We start from the raw sequence: 11,417 nt of genomic DNA, 5'->3' as shown, positions 1-11,417 counted from the left end.
CCCCCCCCCCCCCCCCCCCCCCCCCCCGCCACCCATTTAAAAGCTCGTCAAGGAAAGAACTTCAGCGTGGATGGGGCAGAGGGCTGTGTAAATGTGTTTGTTGCTCTTGCCACGAGGGGGCGCCACTCTGGCTGGTACACCCTCGTTCCCGCACCTGGTCCCAGCCGCCCTGCTGGTGGGAGGTCTGAGGACTGGCAACCTGGGCAGAGAGCCGGTGGGTGGTGCGAGGGGACCGAGGTGGGTGGGAGGTCCACCCTGGGGAGCTCAGGAGGACACCCCCCGTGGGCTGGTTAGGACAGACTGGGAGGCAGACGAGCAGAAAAATGTCGGTCAGTCCCAGGGAGGTCAGAAGGCTTCTCAGGGGCCCAGGGAGGCCAAGGTCAGAGGCCTGGGACGGCTGCAGGGTGTGGTCTGCAGAGCTGTCGCATGAGCCCTAGCAGAGGAGCACCCCCCCCTCAGTGCTGGGCAATTGTCGGGGGCCACAGAAGGGTGACCTTCCGGAGGCAGAGCCTGGGCCGACTGGCTGACCACACAGATGGGCGGCCAGGCCGGGCCTTTGTGGAGGGGTGAGAAAACACCCCTGAGCTGAGCTGGCTTCTCACCTCCACCCACCCATGTGGCCTCTGCTTCCACTTCCTCCCTGGACTGTGCTCAGGCGTCCAGCCCTGGCAGGTCACGTGGTTGGTGTCCCTAGGAGGACATCCAGGAGGAAGGACATGCTTCCCCTGTCCAGACATGCCAGGGGGCCCCTCACCCAGGCACGCGTTCCCTCTTCCACCCATCAGCACGCAAGATGGGGTCATGTTTCAAGCATCGGATGCGAGCCCCCTGCCTGCCCAGAGTGAGGATCTCGGCTGCCCTAGGCCATCTGCCATGGCGATGCTGAGACCCCGGCCACCTCCTCAGGTGTTCCTGCCCTGCTTCTGGTTTCTTCTTGGAAGACAGGCCAGAGTACCTGAGGGTCAACCAGCTGAGGACACCTGGCTCTCCTCAGCCCGTGTGGATATGACAGCCATGGGGCACTGCCACCAAAGCACAGGTGACCAGCTGCCTACGTGATGTCCTCGCCCACTCGCAGGTGATCAGCAGATTACAGGGCACAAGCCCACCCTCAAGACCTGAGCATACAGCCAAGTGCCTGGGAAGCATCGACACACTCCCAGTCTGTGCCCAGACACGCTCTGGTGCCATTGACACTGATCTGCCTGGCCTTGACCTTTTGAGCATCAGTTCATTGACCACTGCTCATTGAGGGCACATGCACACACACACAGACATGCATGTACACACACACTCAGGCATGCACGTACACACACAGACATGCTTGCACACATGCACATGCATGCACACGCTCAGACATACATGCACACACTCAGACATGCATGTACCCACACTCAGACATGCATGCACACACAGACATGCATGCACACAGAGACAGGCACACACTCAGACATGCACACACACTCAGACAAGCATGCACACACTCAGACATGCAAGTACCAACACACACACATGCATGCACACACACAGGGACATGCACACACAGACAGGCACACACACACCCAGACATGCATGTACCCACACTCAGACATGCACACACACACACACTCAGATATGCGTGCACACACACAGACATGTACACACACTCTGATATGCATGCACACACACAGACATGCACACACACTCAGACATGCACACACACATACTCAAACATGCACACACACCCAGACATGCATGCACACACAGAGACATGCACACACAGACATGCATGCACACACACTCAGACATGCACATACACACTCAGACATGCATGCATACACACAGACATGCACACACACAGACATGCATGCACACACTCAGACATGCATGCATACACACAGACATGCACACACACAGACATGCATGCACACACGCACACACCTCCTACCCCAGGGAACACTGAGAGCCTCAGGAAGGAAGAGTCTGCTGGTTTCCAGGTCCTGCTGTACGATGTGTCTGGAACTCTGGCCAACTCCTTCTCCCAACTTCTCCCCTCCCCTCACCGGCCCAGCCCCTGAGACAAAGGATGTTCCTTCCTCTCTGTCCCAAGACCCCCTCCTCAGGTCAGGTCCCAATATGAGCAAGGCCCTCTTCTTTCCCAGCACCTCCCTGGTTCCCTGGCCTGGCTACTGGGAAGTCTCTTCAGGAATCAAAGTGGCTCCATGCACCCAGACACAGACCCTGGCCTCAGACTGGTGCTTGGGTTTAAATCCTGACCTCACCAACCTATTGCTTCCTGTGCGATCCTGGGCAAAACTCTCTTGACACTTCTGAGCCTCCATTTCTTTGTGCTTGTGTTTCAACATCTCAAATAGATGCATACGTGGAAACACGCCTGCATCCCCTCTTCTACTCTGGCCTAATTCTAGGTTACTTCCATGGCGCTTCCTCCTGGGAGCCCTCCTTGATCTCCCTAGCAGTCAAAGACTTTGCCTTCTGGCTGTATGGTCCCTGTCACCTCCTGTTCCTGTCTCTCTCCTTACACATTGTGACTCCCTGAAGGCAGGGGCTCGGGTGACCCTGGTGCTCAGTGTCAGAGGACACTCAAAGCCGGGCTGTAGAGACTCTAGTCACTGTCCCTGGAAGGCACGGGAGGGAACAGAAAGGAAACGGGACAGCAGGCTGTGGAGGGGCGGCTGCCTCTCCTGGCAATGTGGAAGACGCTGGTTTTTCCATATGTTTCTCCCCCCGTCTCTCCCCCCACAGCATTCGCCTGAGGAGCGAACTTTGGTTTGGCAGCGACCCCAGGACTCCGTGTATCTCAGTTCCTTCCAAGGCTCCAGGAAGCATCTTCCTGCCCAACAAAGTTTGGATCCTGTGAAGGGGGCTCCCCTTTCCCAAGGTGGTTCTCCCTCCCCGGCACCCCCGTTTCCTGCCTCCAGTTCTCTGGGGTATTGGAAGGAAGGTCTGGGAAGGGGCCAACTAGCCTGAACCAAAGCCCCTGAACTGGCCTTGCCCCGGGAAGCTGGCCCCAGCTGAGGCTGCCCCCTGCCCTGGCTTTGTCCCCTGTGTCCCAGCCCTCTTCCTCCCGGGGACGGACACCTGGCCCTTGGCCCCTGACCTCTTGCAGCTCATGCTGCCTCTATACCCTCTGCTCTCACCTGCTGCAGCTCTGACCCCAGGCCCTGGCCTCAGAAACCACGCTGTTGCAGGGAAGAGAGTAGGCCACAAATTGAGACATTGAGGTTTGACCTTGGCCTGTTATGTCACTGTGAGACCTGGGCCTCAGGCGTTCTCATCTGCAGAAAAAGGACCGTGGCCCTGACCCGGGGAGGACTGCAGAGGCTCAAGTGAGCATGTGTGTGCCTATTCCCGGCCCTCCCATGCTGCTTCTGTTCCTTGCACAGGCCGCCAGCCTGCCCACCCCTACACCCTGACTCTGGCCAGGCCCAGCCTGGAGCCCCCTCTCCCCTTCTTTCCTGCTCTGGTGTCTCCTCCTCCAGGAAGCCCTCTTGCAGCCCAGCCTCAGAGACTGATCTCCCCTTGAGTCCCCCCCCCCTACTCAGCATCAAACCCCAACCTTCACCAGATGGCCTGGTCCTCCTCAAACTCTCCCCCTATTAATTTCTCCAGAAATCAAGAGAAGGCCAAGAGGAGTTTTGCTCAAGGCCAAGCAATGTCTGCGGCCCCTAAGGGGTTTGTTCAGGGTGTCTGAGGCCTCTGGGGGTCAAAGGAGCCCTGATTCCTCCCCTCTGGGCTGCAAATCACTACACCTCTCCATCTCAGCCTTGGTTTCCTGCCCTGTCCGGTGGGGATAAAAAGGGTGTCGCCTTCCAGGACGCAGTGAGGACTCATGAGGCTTGCACCTGGGCACCCACCCAGCACCTGGCACGCATTTAATAACTAGCAACATAGAAAAGAAAGCCTGAACCCACAGGCCTCTCCCTCTTCTGCCTGTCTTCCTTAAAGAAAAGCTGTCTGGGGGTCCCCTCCTTGACTTCCTGTCCTGGGCCGGTCTGTCCAGCTGCCCACCAGCCTGTCTCCTCTTCCCAGGAGCTTGAGGGCTCCTCCCAGGGCTGTGAGGACACGGCCAGCAGACACGGCCCCGACACGTGCTATGTGGGTCTACGGTTTGATTCCGATGCTCAGTGGTCACGAAGGAGCCCCGACGGCCCAGGCCGGGGCAGCAGGGAGGCCCCGCCAGCCCAGGCCCAGCCCCAGCCCAGCTTCCTACGCACTGGAGACCGGAGCATGCACTCCGAGTCTGCCTTGGCCTCCGGCTGAAACCAGGTGTCTGAGGAGGCTGGCACGGGGGCAGGCTCCGCGGGGCCACAGCTGCTCGGGGAATATGCATCTTCTCATGCATGAAGGCATGAAAAACGGACGCATTAGCACAAAGGACAGGCTGCCCTGGTGTCTTTGTCCACTTGCACCTGCCGCAGAGAAACACCACTGACTTGGGGGCTTACCCGACAGACGTTGATTTCTCACAGTCCTGGAAGCTGGAGTCCAAGATCAAGGTGCCTGCAGGGTTGGTTTCTGCTGAGGCTCTTCTCTGGGGCCGTAGCTACCGTCTGGCTACGTGCCCAGGTGGCCTTTCCTTGGCGAGAGAGCGAGCTTTCTGCAGCCCCTTTTCTTAAGGACGCTAATCCTATCAGGTCAGAGCCCCACCCCTGTGGGGTTCATTTAACCTTAATCACCTCCCAAGAGGCCCCACCTGCAGATACAACCACGTGGGCCATCAGAGCTTCAGCACATGCATTTGGGAGGACACGAGGCTTCGGACCCTAGTTCCTGGTGAGAGCAGCAGAGTCCCGCCTCTAAAATCCACGCCCAGCTCAGACCCTAAGCTGCCTGCCCTGCTGTTGGGAGCGGCAGGAGGGGAAGCGAGGGGAATCGAGAAATGTCCCCGGAAATGTCCTCAGTCAGCATCTCATCTGTCCCTGCTTCTTCAGCCCAGGGAGGGCAAGGGCTGACCTCCTGGGTGTCCATCCCTACAGGGCCCCTCCCAGGCGCACACGTGCACACACACACACACACACAGAGGCATGGCCTTGTGCGTGTGCATGCGTGTTCACGTGGCTGCAAGTGTGCGGGGGTATCCAGGCGTGTTCCTGGGGACACACGTGTTGTTTTGTGGCCGTGTGTACACAGGAGATCACATGCGTGTTTCCCTATGCCCTCCCCTACATCTTGCTACCATGCCATTTTCTGACGATGTTTTCTGCCAAATTTGAATGCCTGCCCTTGTCCCACAGTTTCAAGATTCATAGCTGGCTTTTAAGAACCTGAACTTGGAGAAGCAGACTGGAACTTGAAAAGGATGTGTGTGGATGGGGTCTGAGTCATCAGGAACTTAACCGGCAGGTTCAAGGGCCCAGCGTCTCATTATCAGAGTCCCCGAGAATGGCTCCCCAGATGTCAAGGCTGGGCACTGCGGGCAGGCAGGTGTTACAATGACCCAGAAACCCAGTGGCCCTGCCTGGGGAGACCCTGGCTAGGAATGGGAGCCCCATTTGTCCACCTCAGCTGTGCCCCGTCCCCACTCCAAGACCAACACAGAACACAGGCTCCGTCAATCCGCAGTTTGAGTCCAAGCTCCTCTTGCATCAGTTGCGTGACCTATGCCAGATGACCTGATTCCTCTGAGCCTCAGTGTTCTCATCTGTAAAATGGGCATGTTAGTGAAGACGCATGAGATGATGTCCATAGGGTGCTTGGCACACAGACTAGATGTTAGCTATCATTACTGCTATTGCTCCTGTCAGTCTGGAGCTCTGGGGGGCCCCAGAATCTATCTGCTTGAAGGATGAAGAAGCCTGGGAAGAAACTGCCCTGAGCACAGCTGAGTGAGGCCCAGGACTTGGCCCTGGGGAGGTAAGTGTGAGCACAGGGCGGTGAGTCCCCCATTCACCTTGAGAGCTCACGCAGCACCCACAAGGTGCAGAGTCTTGCCCACACCTCTGTGGGATGCCAGGAGCGACTGTCAGCCTCCAGGGTCACGGCGCAGCTGGCCCAGGCTCTGGCAGCCACAGGAGGCACTGTCTGAGGGGACCAGAGCCAGGGAGGAGGAGAAAGACAGAAACTCAAGGACCTCTGGAAGCTTCTAGGAGCCCTGTGCAGGGCAGGGGGTGGGGGTGGGGGTGCTGTGCTTCCTGCCACCGCTGGTAGAGTGGAACCATGGAAATACTGCCTGACTCCTGGATCCTAACTCTGTTTGTGTCCCCTGATTTTGTGGAATGGAAAGCATTTTTGTTTTTCCTTACTGGGGAAAAAAGGAAAGGTAAGTGGGAAATTCAGTGTGAGCTCCCGTGAGGACAATCCAACCACCGCCCACCCTCTGTGTTCCTGAGGACGGTCACCACGATGCCCCCTCCCCCTATAGACCTATAGGGAAGGATGTTGTTTGTTTGCTCAAAAAATACTTACTGAAGACTCTGCACACGCCAGACCCTGATGGCTCTGTGTTGAACAAGGCCGATCGTGTAACTCCGCCCAAGGGGGGCTCACTGTCCCTCGGGGGGACCAGCTGCCCGGAGCTGCAGGAACACAGCCTTAGAACCAACTGCACAGACTCCGGCTCAGATCCCAGCTCCTCCCCCATCCTGCTGGGGCTCTACTTTGCGCATCCGTGAAATGGGCACAGCAAGCCTGCTCCATGTGGTTCCTGGGAAGTTCGTGAAAAGAAATGCCTTTTTCTGAAGTTTTAAAAATGTAAAACCAGACTTCTAATACTTACCTGTGAAAAACTAGATCACGTTCTAGTTTAATTTCACACACGAGCTCAGGAGGGTGGCCACCTGGGTGAGGGGAGAGCAGAGGCCCTGGGTGGGAGGAAGTCATCGACAAGGTTCTGGTTCTCGTTTTAGGTGGCGGGTCCCAGGTCTCTTACTGACGTGCATAAACTATAAACACCCGGGCCGGCCACGAGTGTGTGGCGTTAACCAAGGACCATCTCAGGATCCGGTCCTGTGTTTTGAGGTCCTCACGAGAATTAAAACAGAATGAAATGCTGTCTGTAGGGAGCCTGGCTCACAGAAGGCACTAAATAAATGCCTCCTCCCCATCTTCCTTCCTGCAATATGACATTTTCCCTGCTTTTACAGAGCAGATTTGTGACATCCCGGTGAATTTTAGAAGAGACAAGAAGCACGTCTCCCCCCTGAAGAATCAGTATTGCTGCAGAGTCCCTGAGTCGCTGCACGGGCAGGAGACGAGCGCCCACTGCGGTGGCCTGTGCCGGGTCCCCCCAGCACCTCGGCTGTCCACGGCGGGGCCACTTGTGTCCAGCGAGCCCGCGGCACGCTGACGTACGTGGATCCAGCCACAGGGAGCAGCTGCAGCTGCAGGGGGCCATGAGGACAGGAGCTTTGGACTCCCCGTCCCCATGGCTGCTGTCCTAGTCAGGGCTCCCCAGCCAGGCAGGACCAATATTTCATATTTAGGAACTTATTATAAGGAGTTAGAATTGGTTTATTATTTATATTTATTATAAGGAATTATTACACTATTTTATGGTAAGGGATTGGCTGACATGATTATGGAGGCTGTAAGTCCTAAGATCTGCAGTCAGCAAGCTGGACACTCAGGAGAGTCGATGATATGACTTCAGTCCAACCGTGAGGCCTGAGACCCAGGAGAGCCAACTGGGTGGTTCCCGTGTGGTCTGGAAGGCTCAAGGCCCAGGGAGAACTGGCATTTCAGTTCAAGTTCAAAGACAGGAAAAAGCCAAATGTCCCAGCATCAAGCTAGTAAGGAGGAAGAATTCCCTCTTACTCTGAGGAGGGTCCGCCTTTCTGTTCTAGTTGGGCCTTCAACTGATTAGGTCGGACCCACCCACGTTCGGGAGAACAATCTGCTTTGGTCAGGCCACTGATTTAAATGTTAATCTCATCCAAAAACACCCTCACAGGAACACCCAGAATAATGTTTGACTGAGTATCTGGGCCCCCCATGACCCAGTCAAGTTGATATATAAAATTAGTCATCACGGCTGCTGCCAAGAGTCCACACAGAAGCCCAGCATCAGAGCACCTGCTTACCTGGACCAGCACACTGGGCCTGGCACAGCCCCACTTTGCATTATGCCCCCAGCCCACATTCAAGACAATACAGGAACCTGCTGGGAAGGCTCCTGGTGAGGGGCACATTGAGGGTGCTGGCAGCCCCATCGCCCCTCTCCTCCGGGTGATGGTTGCCAAATTTAGCAAATAAGAATACAAGACACCCAGGGGCGCCCGGGTGGCTCAGTCAGTTGGGCATCTGACACTTGATCTCCACTTAGGTCTTGATCTCAGGGTTGTGAGTTCAAGCCCCACATTGGGATCAATGTTGGGTGTGGAGCCTACTTTAAAAAAAAAAAAAGATTGAAGAAATGCACAACAGCCAGTAAGCGTAAATTTCAGGGAGATGATGACCGACAGCTTCCGTGTAAGTACACGCGGTGGTTTCACTGTTGTTTTTCCTTTATCCTGATTTCCTTTTCCCTTCAGGTTTGGGGGATGAACAGAGAGACTAGGAGTGGGGCCAGGCTCCCCACGCTGCCCTACTCTGCACGAATCACCCTTCACGTGGCCCCACAGTGTACGCAGGGCCCCCGTGCGGTTTCCCACATCAGCCCTCCCCCCTGGCAGATTTCCCTCTCTCTCCTCTGTCTCTGTCTCTCTCTCTACCTCTCTCTCCTTGGCCCTAAGTGCTTTGTTCCCTTGGTGCTCACGCTGAATCGGATGTGTTGGCTGAGCACAGGCTCACTGCTCCCGATCCCTGCCCGGGAGCCGCAGCAGCTCTGGTTACTCCTCCGGGGTGTCTCCTGAGGGTCAGATGCTCCGAGTCCAGAGCCTGAGGAGCTCGTGCCGGAAATGCTAGTGCCGTGGTCACCCGGTGGGGAAGATGTGTCTGTTTAGGGGATCTGCAAGCCTCAAACCCTGTCGGACAGACTCGCCTGGCCTGTGACCAGCCATCAGAGGTGCGAATCCGGCAGAACTGGCCACGCCCCACCTTCCACTTCAGGTTCTTGCGTGAACTTGAGCGGTCTACACGACCCTTGTTTCTTTATTGTCATTGGCAAGAGTCCTGCTTGTCAATCAATCTAAACTCTGTGATTCTCTATACGGGTAAAGCAGATAATCTGCCTAGTGTCAGGATTAGCGAGATAGAGAGACTCCACCAATATTCAGTCTGCCCCAGAATAAACATTCATCCATTTGTTCAACAAACACCAAAGGTTTGCTCAGTGATGGTGCTTAGAACAAAATCACCCACACACTTGAAATGCTCACGAATGCTGACTTTCAGGGCTGCCAGTTTAATGGTGAAAATATTGGAAAGGGTGGTTTGGTCTCCCAAGATTAGACGTTGGCCAAGCCTCTCTGGTTAAATGCCAGGAACTGGTGGATCTTGACAGTAGGTGGACCCCACATCTTGCCATTTTATTTGTTTCGTGCTTAGAGGAAATGATGGCAGAAAGAAAGAGGGTCACGGGCAGGGAGAGGGATGGTGACAGAGGGCATTGACCCTCCTCTGCCTTCTGCCTGGACCACAAAGGACGCAAAGTGAACCCTTGCTGGACAGGTAGCGAATGGGTCAATGATCGACTCCCCCATCTGCTGCGAGGTTTAGCATTATCTTGGTGCTGCCAAGTTTGTCCCCAAATGACAAATTATCATCAAGTTCCCCATAAGAACAGCTTATAAGGTCTTCAGACCCTCCACCATGGGAATAAAAGTCAACCAAGCCCTAAAGAACCGCTAACCTTCAAACAGAATTCGAAAAATCACCTGTGCCCAGTCCCTTAGTCCATATTGTATGGATGGGGAAACTGAGACTCAGAAGGGGAAAGTGGTTTGCCAGGATTGCATGGGTGGGTTGGGTGGCTGACAGAGGACCCCCTACTCTGGTCACTGAACCAAATGAAGAGATCTTAAGAGCGCTCTGTGGCCCCATCACGGGACTCCTGCCCCTAAAAGCGCCAGAACACTGGTTTTGATGGTGCGGATAGCAATGGTGCCTTCACGACAGCCAGCAAAGCCGTAGCCATCTGCCCTGCTTTGGGCCCCACCGGGGCTTTTATGTTTGCAGGCTGGTAGGCGTCCCCACACCAGGAATTAACCTAACGGCTCCAGAAAACAAGACGTCAATTTCGAAGGGACTCTCCATCCAGTTTTTAGACGGGGACAGCTAGATGATGGGAAGAGTCTCTGCTGAGACACACACACATCGAGCTGGCTTTGGAGTGTCTGGAACCGACGCTGCGGGTGCAGCCCAGCCAGCCCCCCCATCAAGCCCCGACATGTTGCCAGCCTCTCCCTGGGTCTCTGAGCTTGATAAAGGGGATGGCCCAGATAGAGGAGATGAATTCCAGGAATTTGCTCTTTCAACACCCAAGGAGCTGGAGCCTGGGGCGAGAAATTCCTTCCTGCCTCTTTAATTGGCTTTGGTGTTTCTGCGGCTGGAATCCGTATGCCCTCTTCTGATCCATGGTCATTCATTCATCCGTCCACAGGAGCAGTGAGCACTTACTGTGTCCCAGGCCGGTGGGGCACAGCTGTGCTTCCCCACCCTCTCCTGGTGCTCAGGACCCTGTGCCCTCTCTTTCAGGGCACACATCACCCCATCTTCAACCTGCCTTTGGCATGTCTGATTTTCCCAGCATACCATGATGCTCCCGGGCAGAGACTAACACAGAATAGCATCAAGCTAAGATGACGTCATGAGGATGGACCCTAATCTAATATGACCTTGTCTTTATTAAAGAAGAAATTTGGACCCGGGCACAAACGGGGACAGTGCCTTGTGAAAATGAAAGCAGAAATTAGCGTGATGTGTCTGCAAGCCAAGAACACCAAAGACCGCCAGCAACCAGCCAGCCGCTTCGGGTGAGCCCGGGAACGGATTCTCCCTCCCGGCCTCGGACCGGACCCTTGACCCTGGACTTCCAGTCTTTGGAACTGTGGGAACGTAAGTGTCTGTTGTGGAAGCCCCCCAGCATGTGCAGCTTTGTTACGACAGGCCTAGCACATGGATGCAGGTTGTGGTAGGAATCTGGTGGGACTCGGAAGGCAGTGAGGTGTGTGCCAGCATCCTGCCTCAGAGGGCGGGAGGATGGGCCTGGAGTCAGATACTGACACGAAGGATGATGGGGCTCATGGAGCACTGTCGTGCAGCAGACAATTCTCCAACACTCTCCATGTTTCCTCACCTGCCCCCCTCCTGCGAGGCAGGCACTGGACTCGTCCTCACGGAGAGAGGAGGAAACAGAGGTCAGCTGCTGGCTTGCTGGGGATGAGGGGGGATTCGAATGCAGGCAGCTCAACCCGGAGCCCACAATCTCAACGGCACACTCCCTGTTTTGTCGGGCAGGTAGGCTGGTCCCCACTCTGCCTCTTCCAGCTGTGCTGTTTGAGCCAGTCACGCTCCCCCCCCCCCCCCCCCCCCCCCCC

Source organism: Ursus maritimus, unplaced genomic scaffold (genome assembly GCF_017311325.1).
Source record: "Ursus maritimus isolate PB19 unplaced genomic scaffold, ASM1731132v1 scaffold_25, whole genome shotgun sequence".
NCBI classification, from domain to species: Eukaryota; Metazoa; Chordata; class Mammalia; order Carnivora; family Ursidae; genus Ursus; species Ursus maritimus.
The sequence above is the reverse complement of the archived record's forward strand: the minus strand, read 5'-3'. Positions refer to the sequence as shown.